We start from the raw sequence: 17,952 nt of genomic DNA on the forward strand, positions 1-17,952 counted from the left end.
GGAATCAACAAGAACTTCACCCGCAGACTCCAGAACATCCAAAACGCCTCCGCGACTCTAGTCCTCAACCTACAGCACCACTGCCACATTACCCAATACCTGCGGACACTACACTGGCTCCCTGTCAAGAACAGATTCACCTTCAAGCTTCTCACCTACGCCCACAAAGCACTTCACAAAAAAAAGGTCTGCCTACGTGAACCACCGCCTCTCGTTCCATGCACCCCAAAGATCCCTCTGCTCAGCACAGCTCTCCCTCGCTATGGTGCCGTGCATCAAGAAGACTAGAACGGGAGGGTGCTCCTTCTCCTACCTCATGGCCAAGGCATGGAACACCCTCGCTCTCCACCTCCGACAGATGCCAACTGTTGGACTTGGCCCTTTTGGCTAAAGTTCCCTAAACTTTTTGCTTTCCCCCTAGACCTTTTTTCTGACATGATTTTGCCAACTTAGATGCTTTGGGCACTTTGCCACTGCGGATCAGTGTCAAAGTGTAAGTGCTCCCTGTGTAAAGTGTAATGGTAATTGGTTGTCCATGATTGGTATGTTTGCCTTACTAGTAAAATCCCTAGTAAAGTGCACTATGTGTGCCAGGACTGGTAATGCAAATGCTACTAGAGGGCCTGCAGCACTAATTGTGCCACCACACAAGTAGTCTAAAAGAGAGAACTCAGGCCTCCCACTGCAGTGCCTGCGCGAAGTTTGTTAAACTGCCATGTTGTTCTGACAAGTGCACCCAATTGCCAGGCCTTACCTTTCCCTTTCTATACACATAAGACACCCCTATGGTAGGTCCAGGGTACCCCCTGGGCAGGGTGCAGTGTATGTGAAAGTTAGGACATGTACTGAGGTGTGTACAATGTCCTGACAGTGAAATACTCTCCATTTCGTTTTTTACTGTTGAAAGGCCATCTTGCAAATAGGACTAGAATGGGGAGGCTGTACAAGATGTTTTCTAGCCTATCTTCCCAAAGGCTTAAGATGGAGAGGTGAAGTTTAGTGTGCCTGAACTCACAATGTAATACATCTTTTTATGAAGGTGGTTTTGGCATTGTGTGCTTAGAAACCACTCTTTTAGAAGTGGCTGGGTTTTTGTGCTCAAACATTTCTGTGTGTCTCTGCCTGGTTGTGGATTGACTGTCTGGGTTTGAAGGTGATAGGATCTGGGGAATGTCTTGACCCAGGGGAGGAGGTGAGAGAGCAACAGGCTGACCTGCATTTGGAGTGTAGGGGGGAGGAGTAGCCCCTAGAGGTGAAGAGGCCTGGGTTCCTGCCATAAAACAAGGGTCCCATCTCCTGCTGAGTGACTGAGAATCCAGACCCCCACTAATCAAAGGAAGGTGTCACTGGCAGGGAGGCACCCAGAACTATTTGAACAGGGGTCAGCGCCCCCCTGAACACAAAGGGGCAGATTTATGTTCCCTGGCGCATCCCTGCAAATCAGCATGGATGCGCCAGGGAAGATGCATCACGCAAGTTTGCCCCTGCGCCACCGCAGATGCGCCGCATTTACAATGCGCCGCATCGTGGCGCAAGGACAAGCAGATACGTGACGCATCTGCCGGCGTAAGGTTGGCGCAGTGCTGAAGTTGCGTCGCAAGAGCGACGCAACTCCAACACTGTTCCAACCTACCCTATCCCTAACATGGTAAATCAAGCCTTACGCCGGCTTCAAGCAGGCGCAGGGTTTTGACGCATCAGCGTTGGGAAAGTGACTCAGTGAAATCTTATAGATTTCACTGAGTCACTTTTCAGGGGCGTTCCTGCGACGGAACGCCCCCCCTGAGTAGAAACGCCCACATGAAACCTGATGTAGGTTTCATGTGACGCAGGGCTTTACACCATGACACATCTCCATAGATGCGTCACGATGTAAATGGGGTGCAACATGGCGCAGGGTTTACGCCGCCGCTGCGTCACAAAAGTGACACAATGGCGGCGTAAAAGGGGCGCAAGTCCCTCATAAATCTACCCCAAAGACTTCAAAGACATTTAGTGGTATAACTATGAGAGCTGAACCCCCTGATCTTTGGAGAAATGGATTGATCAAGACTGAAAAGGATTGAACCTACTTCGTGGTCAAGAGGAACCTCTTCCAAGGATGAAACAGCGGAAGAGACTGAAGGAAAGGACTGACCATTGCTGTGTGTTCAGGGGCTGGCCTGCAGTTTGCTGCTTTAACCAAGGAGAGGCTACGGGACATTGCTGTGTGCCTTGTGCCCCTGCTTGAAAGGACTTTGCTGTGTGCTGTGTCCAGAAGTAAATTATCCCCAAGGGCCCGAGGTGAGCTTGCTCCCTGTTCCGGAAACTGAGGAACACAAATGTTTCCAGGAGAGTCTCAGCGATGCTGTGTGCGTGTGCTTTGTGCAGACTGAGACCTTCGTAAGGATTGCCCTGTTATCATGCACCCGGGGTCCAAGTGAGTCTCAGCGACGCTGTGTGTGTGTGCTTCGTGCAGCCTGAGACATTTGTGAAGAGTGCCTTGTGATCGTGCACAACTGAAGCTCAAGTGAATCTCGGCGACGCTGTGTGCGAGTGCCCTGTTGCAGCCTGAGATCTTCATAGCACCAGTGGCCCGGACCAGCAGCTCCAAAGGAGCTGAGACACTGACACGAGCCCACCGTTGCCAGGGCGGGACCTCAAACCAACCTCGATGAGGGAGGGCCCGAGTTCCACTGCCCAGAATCCACAAAGTTGCATCAGAGGCCCAAGTCACGGGAAGAGGCGAGGACTGCGAAGTCGTACCCCCCAGGTAACGTGTGTCGCCGCCTGGTGCAGGGTGCGGGCTTGGAGAGACACGCTCTCGGCCTCTCCCAGTCCTGCAGCGCGAGCCTCTTCTTCGGCCCATATCGCAGCCCGTACTTGCCAAGTAGTGGCAGTACCGGGGCTGGAGTGAGGAGCTGAACTTTGTTTTACATCATACCCATGTGGGGACGTGTTGACGGAAGCTGACCGCAAGTCAGTACAAGTGGCAGAGAGACCGCCTAAGGCACCGTGATCGGTGCTGTAGTGAATTACGCATTGAATTATTTCTGCATTACGAACTACCTGATTGTCGTATTACGAATTGCATTATTTCTGCATTACGAACTACCCGATTATTGTATTACGCATTGCAATATTTCTGCACTACAAACTACCTGATTGTTGCATTAGGCATTATATTATTTCTGCATTACGAACTGCTTTATTGTTGCATTACACATTACACTATTTTTGCATAACAAACTACCTTATTGTTGCATAACGAACTGCATTATTTTTACATTGCAAAGTGCCTGATTCTTGCATTACGAACTGCATAGCATTGCATTAGGACTGCAGTGGATCATTTAGAATTGCTCATTAATATCGCCAGAAATTACAAGGGCTGGCTGGCCTAATCCGGCCAGGAGGAATATTACAAATACGCATATGTTGGATTTATATTGTGTGGTCTCATCGTATATCTTTTCATATACATTTATACTTGTTTTTATGAAACTCGTGTGGAGTCCATTTAGGGTGTCATCATTAGATTACTGAGAGCGTGGTTGCAAATACTTTACACACTTGCCTTGAAGATAAGCCTGGCTGCTCGTGCCAAGCTACCAAGGGGGTGAGCGGGGGCTATCAGAGAAGGTGTCCTTCCTTTCCCTGATGTGGAAGCAAGGATCCCTATTAGGCCTAAGGTACCTACCTCAGCCAACTAGGGACCCCCAAGTCTAACACCAACACTCTCCAAGTTCATGAAGGACCTCAAAACTTGGCTCTTTCACGGATCGCCGTGAACTCGACGGGGGCTGCGCCCTCCCCACCCCAGCTCCTTGAGACCCTCTTGGGTGAGTAGTCACTCTTAATAAACCCAATTGATTGATTCCCCTGAAACTATCCCTGATACCCTCCCTGATACTCCACCCGACATTCCCATGTATAATTCCTTTAACACTTTCTCTGACACCCTCTCTGATATTTCACCCGATATTCCCCTATACCATTCCACTGACACTATCCCTTACACTCCCTCTGATACTCTACCCAACACTCCCCTGTACCATTCTCCTGACACTATCCCTGACACCCTCCCCGATACTTCACTCAACAATCCCCTATAACATTCCCTTGATACTTTCAATGACTCCCTGACTGATACTTTGTCCAAGACTTTCCTGTACCATCTCCCTGTAACTATCCCGGACGCTCCCCATGATACTCTACCCAGCAGTCTTCTGTTCCATTCCCCTGACACTTTCCCTGATACTCCCCGTGCTACTATTCCCAATACTTCCATGTACCATTGCCCTGATACAGTCTCTGACACTCCCCAGTTACTCCACCCAACAAAACCCTGTACCATTCCTTTACACTTTCCCGGAAACTCCCTCTGATACTTTACCCACCACTCTCCTGTACTGTCCCCTCATACTAATAGATAGAAAGTTAACCCCTATATTATTTCGGGTCCTAGAGGATGGGGATACAACAAAGAACTGAAAAAAACTCTAAACCGACATATATCATTTATACAAATGGCCAGAAAAGCTCATACATCAAACATATCTCCAAAGGATCTTCTGAGACCAAAATGAGTTCATAGAACTGTATTTATTATTTATAAAAATATTTTTATCTTTTTTCTTTTTCAAAATTCATTGTTATAAATTGATATTAGACATAGACAAAACATACACCATAAATGACAATCCAATAATCACAATACTACAATACATTTTATGAGGATAGCTTCATAAATGGCTTAATATCTAAGTTGGCCAAATTTAAAAAACAGTACAATATCTTAAAAAGATGGTAAATACAAATACAAAAGTGACAAATACAAAAATAACCCCACACTCATCCATCATACCTACAATCATACCTATCAACCAACTCAACCATCCTATCACACATACAACACTAAGCTAGAATAAAAAAAACAGTTCAGAATATATGCAGGATCCAATACATCAGAATCAAGACACTGATGGATTAACTACGTTGTGCGGATACATCCCAATATTTTCTCCTCTTGTGTGTGTCTCTGTCAGGATTCCCGTGTGTTAGAAATATAGGTCAACACACGTTTCGGTGGAGCCTTAATAAAACCACCTTCATCAGGACCAGTTTTGAGCCGATTCATTCTCAAAAGAGTGGTGAGTGGGGTTAATCTGAAAAAATGAGACACATTTAATGATCAAACCAACAGGTAATGGGGAATGAGAGAAATTAATTTTCATACACATTTTTAGTCCAAGTAATGCCTGCTAACAAGAGGCCACTGTGATGTTATCGCTACTATCCAATGGGTGTGATAGTTATCTCATGCATACTTGAAGTTAGATGCCCTAACTGTCATGCTACATGACACAATACAATTGCATTGTATATGCATTAGAATTGTCCAGAAAGCCCAGTGAGACAAAAAAGAAGAAATGATTCAACAATTAGAGGTACAGCCAACAAAAAATTAAAGACTTTGCAAAGTAACCCCGCGATGCAGGCAAAAAACTACTAGTGTTGAGAAGTGCAAGATAGATAAAGAAAATTGGTGAAAAGCTTTTCACACGTGATTATAGAAGTTAGATAAGATATGAGAAGTAAAACATAAACCTTATTAGGTCTATTTGTCCCCTAATAAATGGGCAAACAATAGGTCAGACTCCAATTTAGGGCCTTGTCTGTTATTGTAAGTATACGATTTCAGCCTGTTTCTATCTGCAAAGAAAGACAAGAACAAGGATCTGGAAATAGGTCTGTCCCTATATATAAATATAATGTACTGATAAAACCCTAAAATTAGAATTAAGGGGGCAATCTCACCCTAATAAACAGGCTAGTCGCCTGCTGCCTTGCGTCCGTACTTTTAGCAACTGTAGAGAGGCGCCATATATTTGACAATCCAACAGGGTTACATGATCATCCTGAGCTAAAAAGGAGAATGACAACACCTCAGTACAATACAGAGAATGTATATTTATATTATAGAGATCATGCTTTAATTTCTACAAATTTGATACAGCGCAGAGGAAAATTGAATTACACAGCTAATGGCTGTGGTGAAATACGTCGCAGAATAGTGGCATGCCAGCAATAATGTGTCACCTATGTGGGCCTAACCAGACGTACTGTTGGAATAAAACATATGTACAAAGGCCGGACAACGCAACGTCCTAGGACAAAAGCAACTGTTTTATCACGCGCTGTCACAGTACACTACTGGGCTGTAATTCCTTAAATGTGCCTCAAAGACACTGCTTGCAGGCTACATCTATGCCGCCAAAAACGTAGTGAGTGATCTAAGTAATATGATATCTACATGCCTAATCTACAGTGCTGGTTATAACGTCCAACTGAATAAGTATATTTTTTTTATTTTAATTTATTCAGCGCACAGCTACTTGGAAGTGTCCCGGCGCTATAGACTGGTGGGGAACCCGTCCTGGCTATCCCTATGAGATGGTCCCTTTCTGGGTATCTCCAAAGTGAAACCAGGCATCCCCGGCGTCTGTGGGGGGCCATTGTAGAGATGAGGCAAGCTTAATGCCCAGAGTTGCCGAGTGTGTTCCTGGTTAGAGTAGGTACCGAGGTGAGAATTATCGAGTCTGTTTTGACCCTGGCCCACGACCCTGCCGCGTCGGGAATTGAACCCTGGTCCCTGGCTGATTCTCTGCTTACGGGTCTGCCGCCTCTAACCAGTGAGCCACACCTCTCCATATATGTATATGTATATGTAGAAAACTGCTAATGCGATCATTCGAACTTGCTCTCTCTTTAAAAAACTACTACAAAGAACTGCGACCGTCTTAACACACATATGGCGTTCAAAGAAGGGTGTCAACTACCTCCTAACACTTGCAGTGAAAAGTCCTCTGCCAGCGATAGTTACCGTATATTTGGTTGGAGGCTCATATTCTCGCTTGGAGCACCTCTTCTACAGCGTGACGGCGTTCCCCCAGAAAATCTGTTACTTCCTTTTCATATCGCGCATGCGCCTCGAGTATGTGATAGTCTTGTGATATCTCGCTTTCACTGACTCTAAAGGTGCAGGCTTGAATAGCTTACTATGCCGACTTGCGGGTGACATATTGGAGTGATAAATGGAATCAACTAATAAGTGCGTATCTTTACAAATAGTGTAATCTCCTCATTTAAATTCACACAATGAAGATCATATTTGTTATGGTGGTAATAACCCAATTCAAAGAAATATATATGTCTGGTGATAAACCAAAAGGGATCATAAGGCTGAGGGAGTATAAATATATCCTCCATATTAGAGTAAGATACCGGTCTTCATTTCAGTGAGTGTGAATGTCAGCACTCGATAGTATCACGGCAGATAAGCATCGCATCGTGTCCTTTCCCAGGTGCATAGCCGTGTTGCCACACCAACCAATCTGGTGTCATTCCCACTTGCCTGTCACTAAATGTTTTCCATAGAATGATCTTCATTGTGTGAATTTAAATGAGGAGATTACACTATTTGTAGAGATACGCACTTATTAGTTGATTCCATTTATCACTCCAATATGTCGCCCGCAAGTCGGCATAGTAAGCTATTCAAGCCTGCACCTTTAGAGTCAGTGAAAGCGAGATATCACGAGAACATCACATACTCGAGGCGCATGCACGATATGAAAAGGAAATACCAGAGTAAGAAACAGATTTTATGGGGAAACGCCGTCACGGTAACTATCGCTGACAGAGGACTTTTCACTGTCCATTCATCCGTCAGATGCATGTATTTCCAAAGTCAATATTACAAGTTAAAAGTGGTCACAATCAGCCACCTATCCTGAGACTGGCATCATGCCTGTGAGGCGGAAATTCCTCGTGTAGCATTTATTGACTTTGGAAATATGTGCATCTGACAGATGAGTGGACCACTTTTAGGATTTTAGGAATTTAAAGGAAGCTTTCTGGCGTAACTTTGAAATGCGAGATGCCCTTGAACTTCTGTTATTTTGCCCTGATGAAGTCCATGACTTACAGCCGGATGGACGAAACACGTGTTGGCATGGTCTGTGGCTTGAACATACTCTGTTAAGAAGATGGATATCATGGAACGATGTCTTGCAAACTTGGAACAAAAACAAGAAGAATATACCCAGGATTGAAATTTGGACTTTTATTTTTGTTGCTTCTATTTGTGTGCTTTTTGCTCGGGCCGCCAATTGTTTATTCTGTATCCTATGTGGGCTTTTGCCTACAGTTTACAACGTGGGGTGGTCGTTGTATGGTGACCCTTGAGCATCAGCACTGAACAGGATATCTTTTGGTGTTACTCTAATAACTTCCTTGTGCTGATTACCCTACTACCTGTTCTGTTTTTGCTTCAGGTACACAGCTACTAGCTGTGTAATTAAATTTTCCTCTGCGTTGTATCAAATTTGTAGAAATATTGTGTTACAGCATTACCACTATAATATGAATATACATTCTCTGTATTGAATATAGGTGAAGTCATTCTCCTTTTTAGCTCAGGATGATCATGCAACCCTGTTGGATTGTCAAATATATGGTGCCTCTCTACAGTTGCTAAAAGTACGGACGCAAGACAGCAGGTGACTAGCCTGTGCATTAGGGTGAGATTGCCCCCTTAATTCTAATTTTAGGGTTTTATCAGTTCATTATATTTATATATAGGGACAGACCTATTTCCAGACCCTTGTTCTGTTCTTCCTTTTCAGATAGAAACAGGCTGAAATCGTTTAGTTACAATAACAGACAAGGCCCTAAATTGGAGTCTGACCTATTGTTTGCCCATTTATTAGGAGACAAAAAGACCTAATCAGGTTTATATTCTAAATCTCATATGTTATCTAACTTCTATAATCACTTGTGAATATCTTTTCACCAATTTTCTTTATCTATCTGGCACTTCTCAACATTCGTAGACTTTTGCCTGCATCACAGGCTTACTTTGTAAAGTCATTTTCATTTTTGTTGGCTGTACCTCTAATTGTTGAATCTTTTCTTCTTTTTTGTCTCACTGGGCTATCTGGACAATTCTAATGCATATAAAATGCAATTGTATTGTGTCATGTAGCATGACAGTTAGGTCATCTAACTTCAAGTATGCATGAGATAAATATCACACCCATTGGATGGTAGCGATAACATCACAGTGGCCTCTCGTTAGCGGGCATTACTTGGACTAAAATGTGTATGAAAATTAATTCCTCTCATTCCTCATTACCTGTTGGTTTGATCATTAAATGTGTCTCATTTTTTCAGATTAACCCCACCCACCACTCTTTTGAGAATGAATTGACTCAAAACTGGTCCTGATGAAGGTGGTTTTATTAAGGCTCCACCGAAACGTGTGTTGACCTATATTTCTAACACACGTGAATCCTGACAGAGAATCACACACAATAGGAAAATTTATTGGGACCCATCCGCACAACATAGGTAAACCATCAGTGTCTTGATTCTGATTGGATCCCGCATATATACTGTTTTGTTATTCTTCCTTAGTGTTGTATGTGTGATAGGATGGATGAGTTGGTTGATAGGTATGATTGTAGGTATGATGGATGAGTGTGGGGTTATTTTTGTATTTGTCACTTTTGTATTTGTATTTCCCATTTTTTAAAGATATTGCACTGTTTTTTAAATTTGGTGAGATAGTAAGCCATTTTTTAATCTATGCTCATAAAATGTATTATAGTATTGTGATTATTGGATTGTCATTTATGGTGTATGTTTTGTCTGTGTCTAATATCAATTTATAACAATTAATTTTGAAAAAGAAAAAAGATAAAAAATATTTTTATAAATACAGTTCTATGAACTCATTTTGGTCTCAGAAGATACTTTGGGGTTATGTATGATATAGAGGTTTTTTTCAGTTTTTTGTTGTTTCCCCCTTCTCTAAGACCTAAAATAATATAAGGGGTATCTTTCTAGCTATTAGCTTCTCACTCAGTTTTTACCGCAGGTATTCTCAGCCTTACTTTAAGACTTTTGTACTTTCATAGTCCCGTTCTTGAGTAGGCAGTGTGACAGTATCGCCCTTTCAGTGTTTGATAGGTATATGTATATCTGTGAAAATGAAAAAAGATAAAAAATATTTTTATAAATACAGTTCTATGAACTCATTTTGGTCTTAGAAGATACTTTGGGGATATGTTTGATGTATGAGCCTTTCTGGCCATTTGTATAAATGATATAGGTCGGTTTAGAGGTTTTTTGCTGTCCCCTGATACTATCAGGATACCATCCCTGATACTCCACACTGTACCATTACCCTCACACTATCCCTTGCACCACCGATACTATACCCAACACTCCTCTGAAACTATCCTTGATGCCCCCCCTGATACTCTACCTAATACTCTCCTGTACCATACTCCTGAAACTATACCTAACACTCCCCCTGATACTCTACCCAACACTCCTCGTACCATTCACCTGATACCATCCATGACACCCACCCTGATACTACGACCAACACTCCCTTGCACCATTCACCTAATACCATCCCCGACACCCTCCCTGATACTCCACCCAACAGCCCCCTGTACTATTCCCATTACCCTTTTTCTGTCACTCCCCCTAATACTCCACGCAAGAATCCCCTGTACCATTCCCTTGACAATTTATCTGACTTTCCCACTATTACTCCACCCATCACTCCCCTGTACCATTCCCTTTGCACTCCCCCTAATACTCTATCCAACACTCCCCTGTACCATTTCTCTGACATTGCCCAGGATACTATACTCAACACTCCTCTGTACTATCCCTTGACACTAACCCTGACACTGACCCGGAAACTATCCCTGAAACCCCCAATATTCCACCCAAATCTCCCCTGACACTATGCCTGACTCCCTCCCTGACTCTCCACCCAACAAGCCCCTGTACCATTCCCCTGACACAATCCCTGACACCCTCCCCAATACTCCACCTCACACTCCCCAGTACTATTCGCCTGACCTTATCCAAGACACCCTACCTGATACCCCACCAATCACTCCACTGGACAATTATCCTGACACCAACCCTGACGCCCCCCCTGATATTCCACCCAACACTCTCCTTTACCATTCCTCTGACATTACCCCTGCCAACCTCCCTGATACTCCACTCAAAATGTCTGTGTACCATTTCCCTGACACTATCTTTGGCACCCTCCCTGATACCCCACACAACACTACCCTGTACCATTCCCCTGACACCATCTGTGACTCACTCTCTGACACTCCACCCAACACTCCCCTGTGGCATTCCCCTGACACCCTCAGTGATACTTGACACAACACTCCCCTGTACCATTCCCCTGACACCCTCCCAATAGTTCCCCTGAAACACTCCCTGTACAATTCCAATGACACAATCCCGAACACCCTACCTGACAATATCCCTGACACTCCACCCAACAATTCCCTGTACCATTTCCGTAACACTATCCCAATACTCCCCCTGAAATCTTCCCAACATTCCCTGTACAATTCCCATTACACAATCCCGAACACCCTTACTGATATTCTACCAAATACTCACCTGTGCCATTTAAATAACATTATCCCTGACACCCCCAATACTCTACCCAACACTCCATTGACACTATCACTGGCACCTACCCTGATACTCCACCGAACAATCCCCTGTAGCATTTCCCTGATGGTATAATTGACGCCTTTCCTGATATTCCACCGAACAATCCCCTGTACCATTCCTCTGACACTATCCCTGATGCTCCCTCTGATACTCTACCCAACACTCCCCTGTACTTTTCCTCTGACACCATCTCTTGAGATCCTCCCAGGTACCCACCCAAAACTCCCCTGTACCATACCCTGACACCTTCCCTGATACTCTACACAACACTCTCTTGTAGATTCCCCTAACAATATACAGATATCCTCCCTGATACTTCACCCAACTTCCCCTGTACTATTCCCCTGACACTACCCCTGACACCCTCAATATTCCACCCAACACTCCTCTGACACTATCCCTGACACCCTCCCTGATACTTTACTCAACACTCCCTGGATAATGCCATTACACAATCCTGAACACCCTCCCTGATATTCCACCCAAAACTTCCTGTACCACTTCACTGACACTATGCATGACACCTTCGATGATACTCCACCCAAAGGTCCATTGCAGCATTCCCTTGACACTCCCTCTGATACTACTCCCAACATTTCCCTCGATTATTCGCTTGACCCCATTTTTAACACTCCCCCTGATACTTCACCCAACACTCCTATTAACCATTCCCATCTATCCCGGACACCCTCCTTGATACTTCACCTAATACTCCCCTGTACCATTACCCTGACACTATCCTTGATACCCTCCCTGATACCCCAACCAACACTCCCTTGTCCCATTCGCCTGATACCATCTCTGATACCCTTCCTGATACTGCATCCAACACTCCCCTGTGCTATTCCCCTGAAACCCTCCCTGATATGGCACCCAACACTCCTGTGCAAAATCTGCCTGACATTTTCTCTATCACCCTCCCTGATATTCCAACCAACAATCTCATGTACCATTCCCCTGACACTATCCCTGATACTCCAGCCAACATTCCGATGAACCATTCCTTTGAAACTTTCCCATACACCCCCAATACTCTACCCAGCACTCCCCTGAAACTATCCCTGACACCCTCCTAGATACTGCGTTCAATGATCCTCTGTAACATTTCTCTGACACTATTCCAGACACCCTACCCTGATTCTCCATCCAACACTCAACTACTATAAAATTCCCCTGACACTATTCCTGGCACCCTCCAGGATAATCCACCCAACACTCGCTGGTACCATTCCTCTGACACTATCCCTGACACCGCCGATCCTCCACCCAATACTCCATGGATAGTCCATGCATGATATGGAAGAAAATTTGGGGATGCCAGTTAAAATTCTGGCAGCAGCATTCTGTAGAAGTTGCAATCTGTGCAGCAAGTTTTCCTGAATGTTGAGGTACAGACTGTTGCAGTAGTCCAATCTGGATGTTATCAGGGCCACTACAACAGTCTGTCGATGCTCCTGAGGAAGCAGGAATAAAATCTTTTTCAACATTCTCATGATGTAGCCGGTTTTAGAGGCTAACACCTTTACCTGTAATGCCATTGATAGTTTGTCGTCTACCACATCCCAAGATTCTTTACTTTATTAACCGGAATGGGAAGGGCCCCTAGTTCCTGCGGCCACCATGCAGGGGCCCAGAAACTGGGGTTATTACCAAACAACATAACCTCGGTTTTGTTGGAATTCAACCTAAGGCAGTTACTTGCCATCCATTGGGCCACTTCCGACATACAGGACTGAAAATTCTGGTCCATCCCTAGTTCACGGCCAGGAAGTAGAGACACAACGATTTGCGTATCATCCGCATAGGAGGTGACACTAAAACCGTGGTTTCTGATAATGGGAGCAAGGGAAGAGACGTAATTATTGAACAGGGTGGGACTTAGCGAGGACCCCTGTGGGACCCTGCAAGGAAGAGAAAAAGGTTGGGAAGAAACATTTTCCAAGGATACTATTTGGCTCCGTTCAGAAAGAAAGGAGTTTAGTAGATCCCATGCCTTTTGCTGGATTCTGCCTTTCCTTACTTGGTCCATCAACAAACCGTGATGGACCGTGTCGAATGCAGCGGATAGATCCAAAAGGATCAAGGCCGCTCTGCCTCCCTGATCCACCGCTGACCTAATCTGTTCCGTAGCCGTGATCAGAGCGGATTCGGTACTGTGTCCTTCCCGAAATCCGTGCTGAGAGGCATCCAACAATGAGGTGTTCCTCACAAAGGCTGTGAGTTGTTGGTTTATTGCCCTCTCGACTAGTTTAGCCGGGAGTGGGAGACGAGAGATAGGCCGGAAATTATTTGGATCAGAGGGATCCAAACTAGGTTTTTTCAACAGAGGAAGAATAGAAGCCTTCTTCCAAACTTTTTGAAAAATCCCTCCGTCAAACATTCCATTAAAAATTAAGGTGAGGTAGGTGCCTATGGGTAATGGAGCCAATATGATCATTTTCAGCGGGCAAGGGTCCAGTGGGGATCCGGAAATAACTTTGGCTAATAAGTCCAAGGTGTCCTGGAGGGTGAGAGTCCTAAACTCCTTAAGGATAATGGGTGGTTGAGCCCCACTGGTCTCTGTCTTGTCCTCCCGATCCATCACAATAGGGTCACTGAGACTAGAAAAAATAGTATTAACTTTGGTAAAAAAAAATTATGCAATTTTTTCGCAAAGTTCTGTACTAACCGGAACGGAGGCCGGTTTTACTGAGGACAACTTAGTAATAGTGGAGAAAAGCTCTTTTGTTGAATGTTTAGCCATTGATATCTGGATGGCATAGTGCTTTTGCTTAGCTTCCCGTAACATTCGTTTATATGTGGCCAAACTTGCCAGGTATAACAGTTTTTCCCCCTCCGTATATACCTTCCTCCAATTGCGTTCCAGTTTCTTACATACACATTTTTGCAGTTTTAGTTCCCTCGAGTACCAAGGGGCTGAAGGCACAACTCTTTTAAAAACCGCTAATTTGGGTGGAGCGAGGTTTGCACAGGCCTGGGTAAGCCAATTCGTATAAGACGAGGCAGCCTCCTCCATATTACTGGAAATGGGTGTAAGAGATGTGGCAAGTACCTTAGATAGGGTCTCCGCTTCCACCCTGTTCCAAGCTCTGACTTTTTTGCGCACTGTTTGGTGTCGCCTATTTACTGAGTGGGGAGTGGGTGTGATGTTAAACCGAACTCCCGCATGGTCTGACCAAGCCAGAGGTAACAGAGCTGAGAAGGCTAGTTCTGGAATGTTAGAAAAAACCCCATCGAGGGTATGTCCAGCCTGGTGCGATGGGCCAGTTACGTGTTGTAACTGCAGTTTCCATGACATTGAGGAGTCGTGCTGTGTCTGGGTCATCTGCCCGCTCAAGGTAAAAGTTAAAATCCCCTAGTATGGTATGAGAATTCCCCAACACGCGTTCCTCTAAAAGGGTACCCAGTAAGGGAAAGAAAGATGATTTAGTTCCCGGGGGTGTATAAATTAGGATACCTTTAAGGGAAAAATGACTTGTAAGTCTCAGGTTAAATGCGAGCGCTTCGCACGCTGGCAGCGATAGTGCTTTAAATGTTCCCTACACTGAACTGTGATATAAAATGGCTAAGCCACCACCCCTCTTATTAGGTCTATTAAGAACCTCACAGTAAAAGCCCGGGGGGGGGTGGCTTGAACTAAGTCTGGACCGGATGCCTCGTCCGTCCAGGTTTCTGTGATAAATGCGATTTTGATATCTGACTCCAGCAATAGTTGAGCACATTCCGTGCCGTGTTTCACTAGTGATCTGGCATTTATTAGGATACAGGAAAAGGTTTCTAACACCCCCTTAGCAGCGAGGTCTACCTTAGTCATGGTTTTGGTGTATTCGGAGCATATCAGTGGAAGAGGTGTTGAACAATTGGAGCAGCGGCCATGGGACAAAGCGTATCCAATCTCTGCCGGTAAGCGAGGGCATTCGACCTTACTCCCCCTCGAATTTAACTCCATCAGAGAGGCTCTGGAATAGTAGAGTCGTTTGTGGTCAACAGAGTGTAACTGGGCAGGGTGAGGGGCACCGAGCGCGACCTGAGCACGGACGGGCGCAGACGGGCTTGCCCTAGGCGTGCCTTTGGCGCGCCAGCGGCGCGGTCGCGCCAGCGGCGCGGTCGCGCCAGTGCCCCTAAAATAGGCGTCTTAGACAATTAGACCGCCAAGCAAAACTTGCCTGTCCAGAATGGCCGCCGTTACCAGATCCCCGATCCATAGGTGAAACCTGCTCGGGTCCGGTCAGCACCGGGAAAAGCAAGGGAAACAAGGTGAGCGAAGCGACTAAACGCTGCTTGTATTTATGTTAAAATGAAGTTTAAAAACCAATGTGCAAGAACTGCGGGCAGACAAAAGTGCAAATGCATAGAAATAAAATCAATTGGTGAAAGCTGTAAACTAAGTCGCCTCGAGCCGCGATGGTGATTCTATCAGCCTGAAAAGAGTAAAACTCTCAGTATCCTATTCCTGGCTCAAGCCTCAGGAGTGCATGGACAGTGCGCGGTCGCGCCAGTGCCCTTAAAATAGGCGTCTTAGACAACTAAACCGCCAAGCAAAACTTGCCTGTCCAAAATGGGCGCCGTTACCAGATCCCCGATCCACAGGTGAAACCTGCTCGGGTCCGGTCAGCACCGGGAAAAGCAAGGGAAACAAGGTGAGCGAAGCGACTAAACGCCACTTGTATTTATGTTAAAATGAAGTTTAAAAACCAATGTGCAAGAACTGCGGGCAGACAAAAGTGCAAATGCATAGAAATAAAATCAATTGGTGAAAGCTGTAAACTAAGTCGCCTCGAGCCGCGATGGTGATTCTATCAGCCTGAAAAGAGTAAACCTCTCAGTCTCCTACTCCCGGCTCAAGCCTCAGGAGTGCATGGACTATGCAGGTAAAGGCGTTAGCCTCTAAAACCGGCTACATTATGAGAATGTTGAAAAATATTTTGTTCCTGCTTCCTCAGGAGCTGTTGTAGTGGCCCTGATAACATCCAGATTGGACTACTGCAACAGTCTGTACCTCAACATTCAGGACAACTTGCTGCGCAGATTGCAGCTTCTACAGAATGCTGCTGCCAGACTTCTAACCGGCATCCCCAAATTTTCTTCCATATCAAAGGCCATTCGAGACCTACACTGGCTTCCAATCAAGTGTAGGGTCCAGTTTAAATCCCTTTGTTTGGTCTTCAAGGCCTTAAGCGGAGAGGGCCCTGACTACCTCATAAAGCGATTCAAAAGGTATGTCCCAGCCCGGCATCTTCGTTCTTCAGACGCCAGTTTGATTACGGTCCCTGTCATAAAAAAAGCTCACTGGGGAGGGCGTAGCTTTTCGTATGGTGCAGCCAAGTTGTGGAACAGATTGCCACTCCACTTGAGATGCATGGAAAATGTACTGCAATTTAGGAAAGTGTTGAAGACCTGGTTGTTTGATAAATAATTCTGGTTCTTGTGATCAGGGAGTAGTGGACAGCGCCAGGACACCTACTCGGTAATCGCGCGCTATATAAATCACAATAACATAACATAACATAACAATACTCCTTTGTACCATTCCCATCACACTATCCTTGACACCCCCAATACTCCACCCAACACTCCACTGACACTATCTCTGACACCTTCCATGATACTCCACCCAACAGTACCCTATACCATTCCGCTGATGTTATCCCTGGCACCTCCCTTATACCCCATCAAACACTCCCCTGTACCATATCCCTGACACTATCCCTACCATCCTCCCTGATACTCCACGCAACACTCTAATGTACCATTCCCTTCATACATTCCCTGACACCCTCCCTGAGACCCCACCCAACACTCCCTGTCCCATTCCCCTGAAACTATCCCTGACACCCTCCCCGATACTTCACCCAACACTCCCATGTACCATTCCCTTGACACTCTTCCTGATACCCTCCCTGATACTCCACCCAAACCTCCCCTGTATCATTCCTCTGACACTATCCCAGAAACCCTCAATACTCCACCCAACACTCCCTTGACACTGTCCCTGACATCCTCCCAGATACTCCACCAAATAATCCCCTGTCCCATTCCCCTGACACTATTCTTGACATCCTCCTTGATATTCCACCCAAGTCTCCCCTTTACCATTCCTCTGACACTATCTCTGGCACCCTCAGTACTCCACCCAACACTCCCTTGACACTGTCCCTGACATCCTCCTTGATATACCACCCAGCTATCCCCTTTACCATTCTCTGGCACTATCCCTGACACTCCCCCCGAATACTCTACGAAACACTCCCTTGTACTATTCCCCTAACCCTACCCCTGACACGACCCTTGACACTACTCCTAACACTACCTTGTACCATTCCACCTGACACTATCCCTTACACCCTCCCAGATACCACACCCAACACTATCCTGTACCATTCCCATGACACTATCCCTGACACA

The sequence above is a fragment of the Triturus cristatus genome, chromosome 4_1 (assembly GCF_964204655.1).
Source record: "Triturus cristatus chromosome 4_1, aTriCri1.1, whole genome shotgun sequence".
Lineage (NCBI taxonomy): Eukaryota > Metazoa > Chordata > Amphibia > Caudata > Salamandridae > Triturus > Triturus cristatus.